This window comes from Phyllobates terribilis, unplaced genomic scaffold, assembly GCF_046119375.1.
Source record: "Phyllobates terribilis strain yellow unplaced genomic scaffold, ASM4611937v1 Scaffold_2__4_contigs__length_985480577, whole genome shotgun sequence".
In the NCBI taxonomy this organism is placed as follows: domain Eukaryota; kingdom Metazoa; phylum Chordata; class Amphibia; order Anura; family Dendrobatidae; genus Phyllobates; species Phyllobates terribilis.
Window position 1 is genome coordinate 725,896,566 of NW_027362762.1, and position 20,466 is coordinate 725,917,031.

The window sequence follows — 20,466 nt, forward strand, 5'->3', positions numbered from 1 at the left end:
ATTTGTATCTAAAAATAACAGATTGAGTGTGTTGCTCACTGTTCAGCCGCAAATATATATATATTTTAAAAAGCCTGGTATACACCAGTAAATTATTACTGTGGTTTTGATGCTCCACGGTAAAACATCTCTATTATCCTGTTTTTGGCATTTTTTGCTGTATAAAAATAATAATAGTGTCTCCCTGATTTTTCAGACACAAATATATCTGTTGAAAATAGTCTGGTGTAGGCCAGAGAGACAGAAGTGTGTTTTTGCTGTTCCACGCTAAAAAATCTCTATTATCCTGCTTTTTGCATTTTTTGCTGTGAAAAAAAAAAAATAGTGTCTCCCTGATTTTTCAGACACAAATATATCTGTTGGAAATAGTCTGGTGTAGGCCCGAGAAATACAAGTGTGGATTTGCAGTTCCACGGTACAAACCTCTGTATTATCCACTTTTGGGCCATTTGTATCTAAAAAAAACAGTTTGAGTGTGTTGCTCACTGTTCAGCCGCAAATATATATATATTTTAAAAAGCCTGGTATACACCAGTAAATTATTACTGTGGTTTTGATGTTCCACAGTAAAACATCTCTATTATCCTGTTTTTGGCATTTTTTGCTGTATAAAAATAATAATAGTGTCTCCCTGATTTTTCAGACACAAATATATCTGTTGAAAATAGTCTGGTGTAGGCCAGAGAGACAGAAGTGTGCTTTTGCTGTTCCATGGTAAAAAATCTCTATTATCCTGCTTTTTGCAATTTTTGCTGTAAAAAAAGAAAAAATAGTGTCTCCCTGATTTTTCAGACATAAATATATCTGTTGAAAATAGTCTGGTGTAGGCCCGAGAAATACAAGTGTGGATTTACAGTTTCACGGTACAAACCTCTGTATTATCCACTTTTGGGCCATTTGTATTTAAAATAACAGTTTGAGTGTGTCGCTCACTGTTCAGCCGCAAATATATATATATTTTAAAAAGCCTGGTATACACCAGTAAATTTTTACTGTGGTTTTGATGTTCCATGGTAAAACATCTCTATTATCCTGTTTTTGGCATTTTTTGCTGTATAAAAATAATAATAGTGTCTCCCTGATTTTTCAGACACAAATATATCTGTTGAAAATAGTCTGGTGTAGGCCAGAGAGACAGAAGTGTGCTTTTGCTGTTCCACGGTAAAAAATCTCTATTATCCTGCTTTTTGCATTTTTTGCTGTAAAAAAAAAAAAATAGTGTATCCCTGATTTTTCAGACACAAATATATCTGTTGAAAATAGTCTGGTGTAGGCCCGAGAAATAGAAGTGTGGATTTACAGTTCCACGGTGCAAACCTCTGTATTATCCACTTTTGGGCCATTTGTATCTAAAAATAACAGTTTGAGTGTGTCGCTCACTGTTCAGTCGCAAATATATATATATTTTAAAAAGCCTGGTATACACCAGTAAATTATTACTGTGGTTTTGATGCTCCACGGTAAAACATCTCTATTATCCTGTTTTTGGCATTTTTTGCTGTATAAAAATAATAATAGTGTCTCCCTGATTTTTCAGACACAAATATATCTGTTGAAAATAGTTTGGTGTAGGCCAGAGAGACAGAAGTGTGTTTTTGCTGTTCCACGCTAAAAAATCTCTATTATCCTGCTTTTTGCATTTTTTGCTGTGAAAAAAAAAAAATAGTGTCTCCCTGATTTTTCAGACATAAATATATCTGTTGAAAATAGTCTGGTGTAGGCCCGAGAAATACAAGTGTGGATTTACAGTTTCACGGTACAAACCTCTGTATTATCCACTTTTGGGCCATTTGTATTGAAAATAACAGTTTGAGTGTGTCGCTCACTGTTCAGCCGCAAATATATATATATATTTTAAAAAGCCTGGTATACACCAGTAAATTTTTACTGTGGTTTTGATGTTCCATGGTAAAACATCTCTATTATCCTGTTTTTGGCATTTTTTGCTGTATAAAAATAATAATAGTGTCTCCCTGATTTTTCAGACACAAATATATCTGTTGAAAATAGTCTGGTGTAGGCCAGAGAGACAGAAGAGTCCTTTTGCTGTTCCACGGTAAAAAATCTCTATTATCCTGCTTTTTGCATTTTTTGCTGTAAAAAAAAAAAAATAGTGTCTCCCTGATTTTTCAGACACAAATATATCTGTTGGAAATAGTCTGGTGTAGGCCCGAGAAATACAAGTGTGGATTTGCAGTTCCACGGTACAAACCTCTGTATTATCCACTTTTGGGCCATTTGTATCTAAAAAAAACAGTTTGAGTGTGTCGCTCACTGTTCAGCTGCAAATATATATATATTTTAAAAAGCCTGGTATACACCAGTAAATTATTACTGTGGTTTTGATGCTCCACGGTAAAACATCTCTATTATCCTGTTTTTGGCATTTTTTTGCTGTATAAAAATAATAATAGTGTCTCTCTGATTTTTCAGACACAAATATATCTGTTGAAAATAGTCTGGTGTAGGCCAGAGAGACAGAAGTGTGCTTTTGCTGTTCCACGGTAAAAAATCTCTATTATCCTGCTTTTTGCATTTTTTCCTGTAAAAAAAAAAAAAATAGTGCATCCCTGATTTTTCAGACACAAATATATCTGTTGAAAATAGTCTGGTGTAGGCCCGAGAAATACAAGTGTGGATTTACAGTTCCACGGTGCAATCCTCTGTATTATCCACTTTTGGGCCATTTGTATCTAAAAATAACAGTTTGAGTGTGTCGCTCACTGTTCAGCCGCAAATATATATATATTTTAAAAAGCCTGGTATACACCAGTAAATTATTACTGTGGTTTTGATGTTTCACGGTAAAACATCTCTATTATCCTGTTTTTGGCATTTTTTGCTGTATAAAAATAATAATAGTGTCTCCCTGATTTTTCAGACACAAATATATCTGTTGAAAATAGTCTGGTGTAGGCCAGAGAGACAGAAGTGTGCTTTTGCTGTTCCACGGTAAAAGATCTCTATTATCCTGCTTTTTGCAATTTTTGCTGTAAAAAAAAAAAAAATAGTGTCTCCCTGATTTTTCAGACACAAATATATCTGTTGAAAATAGTCTGGTGTAGGCCTGAGAAATACAAGTGTGGTTTTGCAGTTCCACGGTACAAACCTCTGTATTATCCACTTTTGGGCCATTTGTATCTAAAAAAAACAGTTTGAGTGTGTCGCTCACTGTTCAGCCGCAAATATATATATATTTTAAAAAGCCTGGTATATACCAGTAAATTATTACTGTGGTTTTGATGTTCCACGGTAAAACATCTCTATTATCCTGTTTTAGGCATTTTTTGCTGTATAAAAATAATAATAGTGTCTCCCTGATTTTTCAGACACAAATATATCTGTTGAAAATAGTCTGGTGTAGGCCAGAGAGACAGAAGTGTGCTTTTGCTGTTCCACGGTAAAAAATCTCTATTATCCTAATTTTTGCATTTTTTGCTGTAAAAAAAAAAAAAAATAGTGTCTCCCTGATTTTTCAGACACAAATATATCTGTTGGAAATAGTCTGGTGTAGGCCCGAGAAATACAAGTGTGGATTTGCAGTTCCACGGTACAAACCTCTGTATTATCCACTTTTGGGCCATTTGTATCTAAAAAAAACAGTTTGAGTGTGTCGCTCACTGTTCAGCCGCAAATATATATATATTTTAAAAAGCCTGGTATACACCAGTAAATTATTACTGTGGTTTTGATGTTCCACGGTAAAACATCTCTATTATCCTGTTTTTGGCATTTTTTGCTGTATAAAAATAATAATAGTGTCTCCCTGATTTTTCAGGCACAAATACATCTGTTGAAAATAGTCTGGTGTAGGCCAGAGAGACAGAAGTGTGCTTTTGCTGTTCCACGGTAAAAAATCTCTATTATCCTGCTTTTTGCATTTTTTGCTGTAAAAAAAAAAAAATAGTGTATCCCTGATTTTTCAGACACAAATATATCTGTTGAAAATAGTCTGGTGTAGGCCCGAGAAATACAAGTGTGGATTTACAGTTCCACGGTACAAACCTCTGTATTATCCACTTTTGGGCCATTTGTATCTAAAAATAACAGATTGAGTGTGTTGCTCACTGTTCAGCCGCAAATATATATATATTTTAAAAAGCCTGGTATACACCAGTAAATTATTACTGTGGTTTTGATGCTCCACGGTAAAACATCTCTATTATCCTGTTTTTGGCATTTTTTGCTGTATAAAAATAATAATAGTGTCTCCCTGATTTTTCAGACACAAATATATCTGTTGAAAATAGTCTGGTGTAGGCCAAAGAGACAGAAGTGTGTTTTTGCTGTTCCACGCTAAAAAATCTCTATTATCCTGCTTTTTGCATTTTTTGCTGTGAAAAAAAAAAATAGTGTCTCCCTGATTTTTCAGACACAAATATATCTGTTGGAAATAGTCTGGTGTAGGCCCGAGAAATACAAGTGTGGATTTGCAGTTCCACGGTACAAACCTCTGTATTATCCACTTTTGGGCCATTTGTATCTAAAAAAAACAGTTTGAGTGTGTTGCTCACTGTTCAGCCGCAAATATATATATATTTTAAAAAGCCTGGTATACACCAGTAAATTATTACTGTGGTTTTGATGTTCCACAGTAAAACATCTCTATTATCCTGTTTTTGGCATTTTTTGCTGTATAAAAATAATAATAGTGTCTCCCTGATTTTTCAGACACAAATATATCTGTTGAAAATAGTCTGGTGTAGGCCAGAGAGACAGAAGTGTGCTTTTGCTGTTCCATGGTAAAAAATCTCTATTATCCTGCTTTTTGCAATTTTTGCTGTAAAAAAAGAAAAAATAGTGTCTCCCTGATTTTTCAGACATAAATATATCTGTTGAAAATAGTCTGGTGTAGGCCCGAGAAATACAAGTGTGGATTTACAGTTTCACGGTACAAACCTCTGTATTATCCACTTTTGGGCCATTTGTATTTAAAATAACAGTTTGAGTGTGTCGCTCACTGTTCAGCCGCAAATATATATATATTTTAAAAAGCCTGGTATACACCAGTAAATTTTTACTGTGGTTTTGATGTTCCATGGTAAAATATCTCTATTATCCTGTTTTTGGCATTTTTTGCTGTATAAAAATAATAATAGTGTCTCCCTGATTTTTCAGACACAAATATATCTGTTGAAAATAGTCTGGTGTAGGCCAGAGAGACAGAAGTGTGCTTTTGCTGTTCCACGGTAAAAAATCTCTATTATCCTGCTTTTTGCATTTTTTGCTGTAAAAAAAAAAAAATAGTGTCTCCCTGATTTTTCAGACACAAATATATCTGTTGGAAATAGTCTGGTGTAGGCCCGAGAAATACAAGTGTGGATTTGCAGTTCCACGGTACAAACCTCTGTATTATCCACTTTTGGGCCATTTGAATCTAAAAAAAACAGTTTGAGTGTGTCGCTCACTGTTCAGCCGCAAATATATATATATTTTAAAAAGCCTGGTATACACCAGTAAATTATTACTGTGGTTTTGATGCTCCACGGTAAAACATCTCTATTATCCTGTATTTGGCATTTTTTTGCTGTATAAAAATAATAATAGTGTCTCTCTGATTTTTCAGACACAAATATATCTGTTGAAAATAGTCTGGTGTAGGCCAGAGAGACAGAAGTGTGCTTTTGCTGTTCCACGGTAAAAAATCTCTATTATCCTGCTTTTTGCATTTTTTGCTGTAAAAAAAAAAAAAATAGTGTATCCCTGATTTTTCAGACACAAATATATCTGTTGAAAATAGTCTGGTGTAGGCCCGAGAAATAGAAGTGTGGATTTACAGTTCCACGGTGCAAACCTCTGTATTATCCACTTTTGGGCCATTTGTATCTAAAAATAACAGTTTGAGTGTGTCGCTCACTGTTCAGCCGCAAATATATATATATTTTAAAAAGCCTGGTATACACCAGTAAATTATTACTGTGGTTTTGATGTTTCACGGTAAAACATCTCTATTATCCTGTTTTTGGCATTTTTTGCTGTATAAAAATAATAATAGTGTCTCCCTGATTTTTCAGACACAAATATATCTGTTGAAAATAGTCTGGTGTAGGCCAGAGAGACAGAAGTGTGATTTTGCTGTTCCACGGTAAAAAATCTCTATTATCCTGCTTTTTGCATTTTTTGCTGTAAAAAAAAAAAAAAATAGTGTATCCCTGATTTTTCAGACACAAATATATCTGTTAAAAATAGTCTGGTGTAGGCCCGAGAAATACAAGTGTGGATTTACAGTTCCACGGTACAAACCTCTGTATTATCCACTTTTGGGCCATTTGTATCTAAAAATAACAGTTTGAGTGTGTCGCTCACTGTTCAGTCGCAAATATATATATATTTTAAAAAGCCTGGTATACACCAGTAAATTATTACTGTGGTTTTGATGCTCCACGGTAAAACATCTCTATTATCCTGTTTTTGGCATTTTTTGCTGTATAAAAATAATAATAGTGTCTCCCTGATTTTTCAGACACAAATATATCTGTTGAAAATAGTCTGGTGTAGGCCAGAGAGACAGAAGTGTGTTTTTGCTGTTCCACGCTAAAAAATCTCTATTATCCTGCTTTTTGCATTTTTTGCTGTGAAAAAAAAAAAATAGTGTCTCCCTGATTTTTCAGACACAAATATATCTGTTGGAAATAGTCTGGTGTAGGCCCGAGAAATACAAGTGTGGATTTGCAGTTCCACGGTACAAACCTCTGTATTATCCACTTTTGGGCCATTTGTATCTAAAAAAAACAGTTTGAGTGTGTTGCTCACTGTTCAGCCGCAAATATATATATATTTTAAAAAGCCTGGTATACACCAGTAAATTATTACTGTGGTTTTGATGTTCCACAGTAAAACATCTCTATTATCCTGTTTTTGGCATTTTTTGCTGTATAAAAATAATAATAGTGTCTCCCTGATTTTTCAGACACAAATATATCTGTTGAAAATAGTCTGGTGTAGGCCAGAGAGACAGAAGTGTGTTTTTGCTGTTCCACGCTAAAAAATCTCTATTATCCTGCTTTTTGCATTTTTTGCTGTGAAAAAAAAAAAATAGTGTCTCCCTGATTTTTCAGACACAAATATATCTGTTGGAAATAGTCTGGTGTAGGCCCGAGAAATACAAGTGTGGACTTACAGTTTCACGGTACAAACCTCTGTATTATCCACTTTTGGGCCATTTGTATTTAAAATAACAGTTTGAGTGTGTCGCTCACTGTTCAGCCGCAAATATATATATATATTTTAAAAAGCCTGGTATACACCAGTAAATTATTACTGTGGTTTTGATGTTCCACAGTAAAACATCTCTATTATCCTGTTTTTGGCATTTTTTGCTGTATAAAAATAATAATAGTGTCTCCCTGATTTTTCAGACACAAATATATCTGTTGAAAATAGTCTGGTGTAGGCCAGAGAGACAGAAGTGTGTTTTTGCTGTTCCACGCTAAAAAATCTCTATTATCCTGCTTTTTGCATTTTTTGCTGTGAAAAAAAAAAAATAGTGTCTCCCTGATTTTTCAGACACAAATATATCTGTTGAAAATAGTCTGGTGTAGGCCCGAGAAATACAAGTGTGGACTTACAGTTTCACGGTACAAACCTCTGTATTATCCACTTTTGGGCCATTTGTATTTAAAATAACAGTTTGAGTGTGTCGCTCACTGTTCAGCCGCAAATATATATATATATTTTAAAAAGCCTGGTATACACCAGTAAATTTTTACTGTGGTTTTGATGTTCCATGGTAAAACATCTCTATTATCCTGTTTTTGGCATTTTTTGCTGTATAAAAATAATAATAGTGTCTCCCTGATTTTTCAGACACAAATATATCTGTTGAAAATAGTCTGGTGTAGGCCAGAGAGACAGAAGTGTGCTTTTGCTGTTCCACGGTAAAAAATCTCTATTATCCTGCTTTTTGCATTTTTTGCTGTAAAAAAAAAAAAATAGTGTCTCCCTGATTTTTCAGACACAAATATATCTGTTGGAAATAGTCTGGTGTAGGCCCGAGAAATACAAGTGTGGATTTGCAGTTCCACGGTACAAACCTCTGTATTATCCACTTTTGGGCCATTTGAATCTAAAAAAAACAGTTTGAGTGTGTCGCTCACTGTTCAGCCGCAAATATATATATATTTTAAAAAGCCTGGTATACACCAGTAAATTATTACTGTGGTTTTGATGCTCCACGGTAAAACATCTCTATTATCCTGTTTTTGGCATTTTTATGCTGTATAAAAATAATAATAGTGTCTCTCTGATTTTTTAGACACAAATATATCTGTTGAAAATAGTCTGGTGTAGGCCAGAGAGACAGAAGTGTGCTTTTGCTGTTCCACGGTAAAAAATCTCTATTATCCTGCTTTTTGCATTTTTTGCTGTAAAAAAAAAAAAAATAGTGTATCCCTGATTTTTCAGACACAAATATATCTGTTGAAAATAGTCTGGTGTAGGCCCGAGAAATACAAGTGTGGATTTACAGTTCCACGGTGCAATCCTCTGTATTATCCACTTTTGGGCCATTTGTATCTAAAAATAACAGTTTGAGTGTGTCGCTCACTGTTCAGCCGCAAATATATATATATTTTAAAAAGCCTGGTATACACCAGTAAATTATTACTGTGGTTTTGATGTTTCACGGTAAAACATCTCTATTATACTGTTTTTGGCATTTTTTGCTGTATAAAAATAATAATAGTGTCTCCCTGATTTTTCAGACACAAATATATCTGTTGAAAATAGTCTGGTGTAGGCCAGAGAGACAGAAGTGTGATTTTGCTGTTCCACGGTAAAAAATCTCTATTATCCTGCTTTTTGCATTTTTTGCTGTAAAAAAAAAAAAAATAGTGTATCCCTGATTTTTCAGACACAAATATATCTGTTAAAAATAGTCTGGTGTAGGCCCGAGAAATACAAGTGTGGATTTACAGTTCCACGGTACAAACCTCTGTATTATCCACTTTTGGGCCATTTGTATCTAAAAAAAACAGTTTGAGTGTGTTGCTCACTGTTCAGCCGCAAATATATATATATTTTAAAAAGCCTGGTATACACCAGTAAATTATTACTGTGGTTTTGATGTTCCACAGTAAAACATCTCTATTATCCTGTTTTTGGCATTTTTTGCTGTATAAAAATAATAATAGTGTCTCCCTGATTTTTCAGACACAAATATATCTGTTGAAAATAGTCTGGTGTAGGCCAGAGAGACAGAAATGTGCTTTTGCTGTTCCACGGTAAAAAATCTCTATTATCCTGCTTTTTGCAATTTTTGCTGTAAAAAAAGAAAAAATAGTGTCTCCCTGATTTTTCAGACATAAATATATCTGTTGAAAATAGTCTGGTGTAGGCCCGAGAAATACAAGTGTGGATTTACAGTTTCACGGTACAAACCTCTGTATTATCCACTTTTGGGCCATTTGTATCTAAAAATAACAGTTTGAGTGTGTCGCTCACTGTTCAGCCGCAAATATATATATATTTTAAAAAGCCTGGTATACACCAGTAAATTTTTACTGTGGTTTTCATGTTCCATGGTAAAACATCTCTATTATCCTGTTTTTGGCATTTTTTGCTGTATAAAAATAATAATAGTGTCTCCCTGATTTTTCAGACACAAATATATCTGTTGAAAATAGTCTGGTGTAGGCCAGAGAGACAGAAGTGTGCTTTTGCTGTTCCACGGTAAAAAATCTCTATTATCCTGCTTTTTGCATTTTTTGCTGTAAAAAACAAAAAATAGTGTCTCCCTGATTTTTCAGACACAAATATATCTGTTGGCAATAGTCTGGTGTAGGCCCGAGAAATACAAGTGTGGATTTGCAGTTCCACGGTACAAACCTCTGTATTATCCACTTTTGGGCCATTTGAATCTAAAAAAAACAGTTTGAGTGTGTCGCTCACCGTTCAGCCGCAAAAATATATATATTTTAAAAAGCCTGGTATGCACCAGTAAATTATTACTGTGGTTTTGATGCTCCACGGTAAAACATCTCTATTATCCTGTTTTTGGCATTTTTTTGCTGTATAAAAATAATAATAGTGTCTCTCTGATTTTTCAGACACAAATATATCTGTTGAAAATAGTCTGGTGTAGGCCAGAGAGACAGAAGTGTGCTTTTGCTGTTCCACGGTAAAAAATCTCTATTATCCTGCTTTTTGCATTTTTTGCTGTAAAAAAAAAAAAAATAGTGTATCCCTGATTTTCCAGACACAAATATATCTGTTGAAAATAGTCTGGTGTAGGCCCGTGAAATACAAGTGTGGATTTACAGTTCCACGGTGCAAACCTCTGTATTATCCACTTTTGGGCCATTTGTATCTAAAAATAACAGTTTGAGTGTGTCGCTCACTGTTCAGCCGCAAATATATATATATTTTAAAAAGCCTGGTATACACCAGTAAATTATTACTGTGGTTTTGATGTTCCACAGTAAAACATCTCTATTATCCTGTTTTTGGCATTTTTTGCTGTATAAAAATAATAATAGTGTCTCCCTGATTTTTCAGACACAAATATATCTGTTGAAAATAGTCTGGTGTAGGCCAGAGAGACAGAAGTGTGCTTTTGCTGTTCCACGATAAAAAATCTCTATTATCCTGCTTTTTGCAATTTTTGCTGTAAAAAAAGAAAAAATAGTGTCTCCCTGATTTTTCAGACACAAATATATCTGTTGAAAATAGTCTGGTGTAGGCCCGAGAAATACAAGTGTGGTTTTGCAGTTCCACGGTACAAACCTCTGTATTATCCACTTTTGGGCCATTTGTATCTAAAAAAAACAGTTTGAGTGTGTCGCTCACTGTTCAGCCGCAAATATATATATATTTTAAAAAGCCTGGTATACACCAGTAAATTATTACTGTGGTTTTGATGTTCCACGGTAAAACATCTCTATTATCCTGTTTTTGGCATTTTTTGCTGTATAAAAATAATAATAGTGTCTCCCTGATTTTTCAGACACAAATATATCTGTTGAAAATAGTCTGGTGTAGGCCAGAAAGACAGAAGTGTGCTTTTGCTGTTCCACGGTAAAAAATCTCTATTATCCTGCTTTTTGCATTTTTTGCTGTAAAAAAAAAAAAAAATAGTGTATCCCTGATTTTTCAGACACAAATATATCTGTTGAAAATAGTCTGGTGTAGGCCCGAGAAATACAAGTGTGAATTTACAGTTCCACGGTACAAACCTCTGTATTATCCACTTTTGGGCCATTTGTATCTAAAAATAACAGTTTGAGTGTGTCGCTCACTGTTCAGCCGCAAATATATATATATTTTAAAAAGCCTGGTATACACCAGTAAATAATTACTGTGGTTTTGATGTTTCACGGTAAAACATCTCTATTATCCTGTTTTTGGCATTTTTTGCTGTATAAAAATAATAATAGTGTCTCCCTGATTTTTCAGACACAAATATATCTGTTGAAAATAGTCTGTTGTAGGCCAGAGAGACAGAAGTGTGCTTTTGCTGTTCCACGATAAAAAATCTCTATTATCCTGCTTTTTGCAATTTTTGCTGTAAAAAAAGAAAAAATAGTGTCTCCCTGATTTTTCAGACACAAATATATCTGTTGAAAATAGTCTGGTGTAGGCCCGAGAAATACAAGTGTGGTTTTGCAGTTCCACGGTACAAACCTCTGTATTATCCACTTTTGGGCCATTTGTATCTAAAAAAAACAGTTTGAGTGTGTCGCTCACTGTTCAGCCGCAAATATATATATATTTTAAAAAGCCTGGTATACACCAGTAAATTATTACTGTGGTTTTGATGTTCCACAGTAAAACATCTCTATTATTCTGTTTTTGGCATTTTTTGCTGTATAAAAATAATAATAGTGTCTCCCTGATTTTTCAGACACAAATATATCTGTTGAAAATAGTTTGGTGTAGGCCAGAAAGACAGAAGTGTGCTTTTGCTGTTCCACGGTAAAAAATCTCTATTATCCTGCTTTTTGCATTTTTTGCTGTAAAAAAAAAAAAAATAGTGTATCCCTGATTTTTCAGACACAAATATATCTGTTGAAAATAGTCTGGTGTAGGCCCGAGAAATACAAGTGTGGATTTACAGTTCAACGGTACAAACCTCTGTATTATCCACTTTTGGGCCATTTGTATCTAAAAATAACAGTTTGAGTGTGTCGCTCACTGTTCAGCCGCAAATATATATATATTTTAAAAAGCCTGGTATACACCAGTAAATTATTACTGTGGTTTTGATGCTCCACGGTAAAACATCTCTATTATCCTGTTTTTGGCATTTTTTGCTGTATAAAAATAATAATAGTGTCTCCCTGATTTTTCAGACACAAATATATCTGTTGAAAATAGTCTGGTGTAGGCCAGAGAGACAGAAGTGTGTTTTTGCTGTTCCACGATAAAAAATCTCTATTATCCTGCTTTTTGCATTTTTTGCTGTGAAAAAAAAAAAATAGTGTCTCCCTGATTTTTCAGACACAAATATATCTGTTGGAAATAGCCTGGTGTAGGCCCGAGAAATACAAGTGTGGATTTGCAGTTCCATGGTACAAACCTCTGTATTATCCACTTTTGGGCCATTTGTATCTAAAAAAAACAGTTTGAGTGTGTCGCTCACTGTTCAGCCGCAAATATATATATATGTTAAAAAGCCTGGTATACACCAGTAAATTATTACTGTGGTTTTGATGTTCCACAGTAAAACATCTCTATTATCCTGTTTTTGGCATTTTTTGCTGTATAAAAATAATAATAGTGTTTCCCTGATTTTTCAGACACAAACATATCTGTTGAAAATAGTCTGGTGTAGGCCAGAGAGACAGAAGTGTGCTTTTGCTGTTCCACGGTAAAAAATCTCTATTATCCTGCTTTTTGCATTTTTTGCTGTAAAAAAAAAAAAAAATAGTGTATCCCTGATTTTTCAGACACAAATATATCTGTTGGAAATAGTCTGGTGTAGGCCCGAGAAATACAAGTGTGGATTTACAGTTCCACGGTACAAACCTCTGTATTATCCACTTTTGGGCCATTTGTATCTAAAAATAACAGTTTGAGTGTGTCGCTCACTGTTCAGCCGCAAATATATATATATTTTAAAAAGTCTGGTATACACCAGTAAATTATTACTGTGGTTTTGATGCTCCACGGTAAAACATCTCTATTATCCTGTTTTTGGCATTTTTTGCTGTATAAAAATAATAATAATGTCTCCCTGATTTTTCAGACACAAATATATCTGTTGAAAATAGTCTGGTGTAGGCCAGAGAGACAGAAGTGTGTTTTTGCTGTTCCACGCTAAAAAATCTCTATTATCCTGCTTTTTGCATTTTTTGCTGTGAAAAAAAAAAATAGTGTCTCCCTGATTTTTCAGACACAAATATATCTGTTGGAAATAGTCTGGTGTAGGCCCGAGAAATACAAGTGTGGATTTGCAGTTCCACGGTACAAACCTCTGTATTATCCACTTTTGGGCCATTTGTATCTAAAAAAAACAGTTTGAGTGTGTCGCTCACTGTTCAGCCTCAAATATATATATATGTTAAAAAGCCTGGTATACACCAGTAAATTATTACTGTGGTTTTGATGTTCCACAGTAAAACATCTCTATTATCCTGTTTTTGGCATTTTTTGCTGTATAAAAATAATAATAGTGTCTCCCTGATTTTTCAGACACAAATATATCTGTTGAAAATAGTCTGGTGTAGGCCAGAGAGACAGAAGTGTGCTTTTGCTGTTCCACGATAAAAAATCTCTATTATCCTGCTTTTTGCAATTTTTGCTGTAAAAAAAGAAAAAATAGTGTCTCCCTGATTTTTCAGACACAAATATATCTGTTGAAAATAGTCTGGTGTAGGCCCGAGAAATACAAGTGTGGTTTTGCAGTTCCACGGTACAAACCTCTGTATTATCCACTTTTGGGCCATTTGTATCTAAAAAAAACAGTTTGAGTGTGTCGCTCACTGTTCAGCCGCAAATATATATATATTTTAAAAAGCCTGGTATACACCAGTAAATTATTACTGTGGTTTTGATGTTCCACGGTAAAACATCTCTATTATCCTGTTTTTGGCATTTTTTGCTGTATAAAAATAATAATAGTGTCTCCCTGATTTTTCAGACACAAATATATCTGTTGAAAATAGTCTGGTGTAGGCCAGAGAGACAGAAGTATGCTTTTGCTGTTCCACGGTAAAAAATCTCTATTATCCTGCTTTTTGCATTTTTTGCTGTAAAAAAAAAAAAAAATAGTGTATCCCTGATTTTTCAGACACAAATATATCTGTTGGAAATAGTCTGGTGTAGGCCCGAGAAATACAAGTGTGGATTTGCAGTTCCACGGTACAAACCTCTGTATTATCCACTTTTGGGCCATTTGTATCTAAAAATAAGAGTTTGAGTGTGTCGCTCACTGTTCAGCCGCAAAAATATATATATTTTAAAAAGCCTGGTATACACCAGTAAATTATTACTGTGGTTTTGATGTTCCACGGTAAAACATCTCTATTATCCTGTTTTTGGCATTTTTTGCTGTATAAAAATAATAATAGTGTCTCCCTGATTTTTCAGACACAAATATATCTGTTGAAAATAGTCTGGTGTAGGCCAGAAAGACAGAAGTGTGCTTTTGCTGTTCCACGGTAAAAAATCTCTATTATCCTGCTTTTTGCATTTTTTGCTGTAAAAAAAAAAAAAAATAGTGTATCCCTGATTTTTCAGACACAAATATATCTGTTGAAAATAGTCTGGTGTAGGCCCGAGAAATACAAGTGTGGATTTACAGTTCCACGGTACAAACCTCTGTATTATCCACTTTTGGGCCATTTGTATCTAAAAATAACAGTTTGAGTGTGTCGCTCACTGTTCAGCCGCAAATATATATATATTTTAAAAAGCCTGGTATACACCAGTAAATTATTCCTGTGGTTTTGATGTTTCACGGTAAAACATCTCTATTATCCTGTTTTTGGCATTTTTTGCTGTATAAAAATAATAATAGAGTCTCCCTGATTTTTCAGACACAAATATATCTGTTGAAAATAGTCTGGTGTAGGCCAGAGAGACAGAAGTGTGCTTTTGCTGTTCCACGGTAAAAAATCTCTATTATCCTGCTTTTTGCATTTTTTGCTGTAAAAAAAAAAAAAATAGTGTATCCCTGATTTTTCAGACACAAATATGTCTGTTGGAAATAGTCTGGTGTAGGCCCGAGAAATACAAGTGTGGATTTGCAGTTCCACGGTACAAACCTCTGTATTATCCACTTTTGGGCCATTTGTATCTAAAAAAAACAGTTTGAGTGTGTCGCTCACTGTTCAGCCGCAAATATATATATATTTTAAAAAGCCTGGTATACACCAGTAAATATTACTGTGGTTTTGATGCTCCACGGTAAAACATCTCTATTATCCTGTTTTTGGCATTTTTTGCTGTATAAAAATAATAATAATGTCTCCCTGATTTTTCAGACACAAATATATCTGTTGAAAATAGTCTGGTGTAGGCCAGAGAGACAGAAGTGTGTTTTTGCTGTTCCACGCTAAAAAATCTCTATTATCCTGCTTTTTGCATTTTTTGCTGTGAAAAAAAAAAATAGTGTCTCCCTGATTTTTCAGACACAAATATATCTGTTGGAAATAGTCTGGTGTAGGCCCGAGAAATACAAGTGTGGATTTGCAGTTCCACGGTACAAACCTCTGTATTATCCACTTTTGGGCCATTTGTATCTAAAAAAAACAGTTTGAGTGTGTCGCTCACTGTTCAGCCTCAAATATATATATATGTTAAAAAGCCTGGTATACACCAGTAAATTATTACTGTGGTTTTGATGTTCCACAGTAAAACATCTCTATTATCCTGTTTTTGGCATTTTATGCTGTATAAAAATAATAATAGTGTCTCCCTGATTTTTCAGACACAAATATATCTGTTGAAAATAGTCTGGTGTAGGCCAGAGAGACAGAAGTGTGCTTTTGCTGTTCCACGATAAAAAATCTCTATTATCCTGCTTTTTGCAATTTTTGCTGTAAAAAAAGAAAAAATAGTGTCTCCCTGATTTTTCAGACACAAATATATCTGTTGAAAATAGTCTGGTGTAGGCCCGAGAAATACAAGTGTGGTTTTGCAGTTCCACGGTACAAACCTCTGTATTATCCACTTTTGGGCCATTTGTATCTAAAAAAAACAGTTTGAGTGTGTCGCTCACTGTTCAGCCGCAAATATATATATATTTTAAAAAGCCTGGTATACACCAGTAAATTATTACTGTGGTTTTGATGTTCCACGGTAAAACATCTCTATTATCCTGTTTTTGGCATTTTTTGCTGTATAAAAATAATAATAGTGTCTCCCTGATTTTTCAGACACAAATATATCTGTTGAAAATAGTCTGGTGTAGGCCAGAGAGACAGAAGTATGCTTTTGCTGTTCCACGGTAAAAAATCTCTATTATCCTGCTTTTTGCATTTTTTGCTGTAAAAAAAAAAAAAAATAGTGTATCCCTGATTTTTCAGACACAAATATATCTGTTGGAAATAGTCTGGTGTAGGCCCGAGAAATACAAGTGTGGATTTGCAGTTCCACGGTACAAACCTCTGTATTATCCACTTTTGGGCCATTTGTATCTAAAAATAAGAGTTTGAGTGTGTCGCTCACTGTTCAGCCGCAAATATATATATATTTTAAAAAGCCTGGTATACACCAGTAAATTATTACTGTGGTTTTGATGTTTCACGGTAAAACATCTCTATTATCCTGTTTTTGGCATTTTTTGCTGTATAAAAATAATAATAGAGTCTCCCTGATTTTTCAGACACAAATATATCTGTTGAAAATAGTCTGGTGTAGGCCAGAGAGACAGAAGTGTGCTTTTGCTGTTCCACGGTAAAAAATCTCTATTATCCTGCTTTTTGCATTTTTTGCTGTAAAAAAAAAAAAAAATAGTGTATCCCTGATTTTTCAGACACAAATATATCTGTTGAAAATAGTCTGGTGTAGGCCCGAGAAATACAAGTGTGGATTTACAGTTCCACGGTACAAACCTCTGTATTATCCACTTTTGGGCCATTTGTATCTAAAAAAAACAGTTTGAGTGTGTCGCTCACTGTTCAGCCGCAAAAATATATATATTTTAAAAAGCCTGGTATACACCAGTAAATTATTACTGTGGTTTTGATGTTCCACGGTAAAACATCTCTATTATCCTGTTTTTGGCATTTTTTGCTGTATAAAAATAATAATAGTGTCTCCCTGATTTTTCAGACACAAATATATCTGTTGAAAATAGTCTGGTGTAGGCCAGAAAGACAGAAGTGTGCTTTTGCTGTTCCACGGTAAAAAATCTCTATTATCCTGCTTTTTGCATTTTTTGCTGTAAAAAAAAAAAAAAATAGTGTATCCCTGATTTTTCAGACACAAATATATCTGTTGAAAATAGTCTGGTGTAGGCCCGAGAAATACAAGTGTGGATTTACAGTTCCACGGTACAAACCTCTGTATTATCCACTTTTGGGCCATTTGTATCTAAAAATAACAGTTTGAGTGTGTCGCTCACTGTTCAGCCGCAAATATATATATATTTTAAAAAGCCTGGTATACACCAGTAAATTATTCCTGTGGTTTTGATGTTTCACGGTAAAACATCTCTATTATCCTGTTTTTGGCATTTTTTGCTGTATAAAAATAATAATAGAGTCTCCCTGATTTTTCAGACACAAATATATCTGTTGAAAATAGTCTGGTGTAGGCCAGAGAGACAGAAGTGTGCTTTTGCTGTTCCACGGTAAAAAATCTCTATTATCCTGCTTTTTGCATTTTTTGCTGTAAAAAAAAAAAAAATAGTGTATCCCTGATTTTTCAGACACAAATATGTCTGTTGGAAATAGTCTGGTGTAGGCCCGAGAAATACAAGTGTGGATTTGCAGTTCCACGGTACAAACCTCTGTATTATCCACTTTTGGGCCATTTGTATCTAAAAAAAACAGTTTGAGTGTGTCGCTCACTGTTCAGCCGCAAATATATATATATGTTAAAAAGACTGGTATACACCAGTAAATTATTACTGTGGTTTTGATGTTCCACAGTAAAACATCTCTATTATCCTGTTTTTGGCATTTTTTGCTGTATAAAAATAATAATAGTGTCTCCCTGATTTTTCAGACACAAATATATCTGTTGAAAATAGTCTGGTGTAGGCCAGAGAGACAGAAGTGTGTTTTTGCTGTTCCACGCTAAAAAATCTCTATTATCCTGCTTTTTGCATTTTTTGCTGTGAAAAAAAAAAAATAGTGTCTCCCTGATTTTTCAGACACAAATATATCTGTTGGAAATAGTCTGGTGTAGGCCCGAGAAATACAAGTGTGGATTTGCAGTTCCACGGTACAAACCTCTGTATTATCCACTTTTGGGCCATTTGTATCTAAAAAAAACAGTTTGAGTGTGTCGCTCACTGTTCAGCCGCAAATATATATATATTTTAAAAAGCCTGATATACACCAGTAAATTATTACTGTGGTTTTGATGTTCCACGGTAAAACATCTCTATTATCCTGTTTTTGGCATTTTTTGCTGTATAAAAATAATAATAGTGTCTCCCTGATTTTTCAGACACAAATATATCTGTTGAAAATAGTCTGGTGTAGGCCAGAAAGACAGAAGTGTGCTTTTGCTGTTCCACGGTAAAAAATCTCTATTATCCTGCTTTTTGCATTTTTTGCTGTAAAAAAAAAAAAAAATAGTGTATCGCTGATTTTACAGACACAAATATATCTGTTGAAAATAGTCTGGTGTAGGCCCGAGAAATACAAGTGTGGATTTACAGTTCCACGGTACAAACCTCTGTATTATCCACTTTTGGGCCATTTGTATCTAAAAATAACAGTTTGAGTGTGTCGCTCACTGTTCAGCCGCAAATATATATATATTTTAAAAAGCCTGGTATACACCAGTAAATTATTACTGTGGTTTTCATGTTTCACGGTAAAACATCTCTATTATCCTGTTTTTGGCATTTTTTGCTGTAGAAAAATAATAATAGAGTCTCCCTGATTTTTCAGACACAAATATATCTGTTGAAAATAGTCTGGTGTAGGCCAGAGAGACAGAAGTGTGCTTTTGCTGTTCCACGGTAAAAAATCTCTATTATCCTGCTTTTTGCATTTTTTGCTGTAAAAAAAAAAAAAAATAGTGTATTGCTGATTTTTCAGACACAAATATATCTGTTGAAAATAGTATAGTGTAGGCCCGAGAAATACAAGTGTGGATTTACAGTTCCACGGTACAAACCTCTGTATTATCCACTTTTGGGCCATTTGTATCTAAAAAAAACAGTTTGAGTGTGTCGCTCACTGTTCAGCCGCAAATATATATATATTTTAAAAAGCCTGGTATACACCAGTAAATTATTACTGTGGTTTTGATGTTCCACGGTAAAACATCTCTATTATCCTGTTTTTGGCATTTTTTGCTGTATAAAAATAATAATAGTGTCTCCCTGATTTTTCAGACACAAATATATCTGTTGAAAATAGTCTGGTGTAGGCCAGAAAGACAGAAGTGTGCTTTTGCTGTTCCACGGTAAAAAATCTCTATTATCCTGCTTTTTGCATTTTTTGCTGTAAAAAAAAAAAAAATAGTGTATCCCTGATTTTAAAGACACAAATATATCTGTTGAAAATAGTCTGGTGTAGGCCCGAGAAATACAAGTGTGGATTTACAGTTCCACGGTACAAACCTCTGTATTATCCACTTTTGGGCCATTTGTATCTAAAAATAACAGTTTGAGTGTGTCGCTCACTGTTCAGCCGCAAATATATATATATTTTAAAAAGCCTGGTATACACCAGTAAATTATTACTGTGGTTTTCATGTTTCACGGTAAAACATCTCTATTATCCTGTTTTTGGCATTTTTTGCTGTATAAAAATAATAATAGAGTCTCCCTGATTTTTCAGACACAAATATATCTGTTGAAAATAGTCTGGAGTAGGCCAGAGAGACAGAAGTGTGCTTTTGCTGTTCCACGGTAAAAAATCTCTACTATCCTGCTTTTTGCATTTTTTGCTGTAAAAAAAAAAAAAAATAGTGTATCCCTGATTTTTCAGACACAAATATATCTGTTGAAAATAGTCTGGTGTAGGCCCGAGAAATACAAGTGTGGATTTACAGTTCCACGGTACAAACCTCTGTATTATCCACTTTTGGGCCATTTGTATCTAAAAAAAACAGTTTGAGTGTGTCGCTCACTGTTCAGCCGCAAATATATATATATTTTAAAAAGCCTGGTATACACCAGTAAATTATTACTGTGGTTTTGATGTTCCACGGTAAAACATCTCTATTATCCTGTTTTTGGCATTTTTTGCTGTATAAAAATAATAATAGTGTCTCCCTGATTTTTCAGACACAAATATATCTGTTGAAAATAGTCTGGTGTAGGCCAGAAAGACAGAAGTGTGCTTTTGCTGTTCCACGGTAAAAAATCTCTATTATCCTGCTTTTTGCATTTTTTGCTGT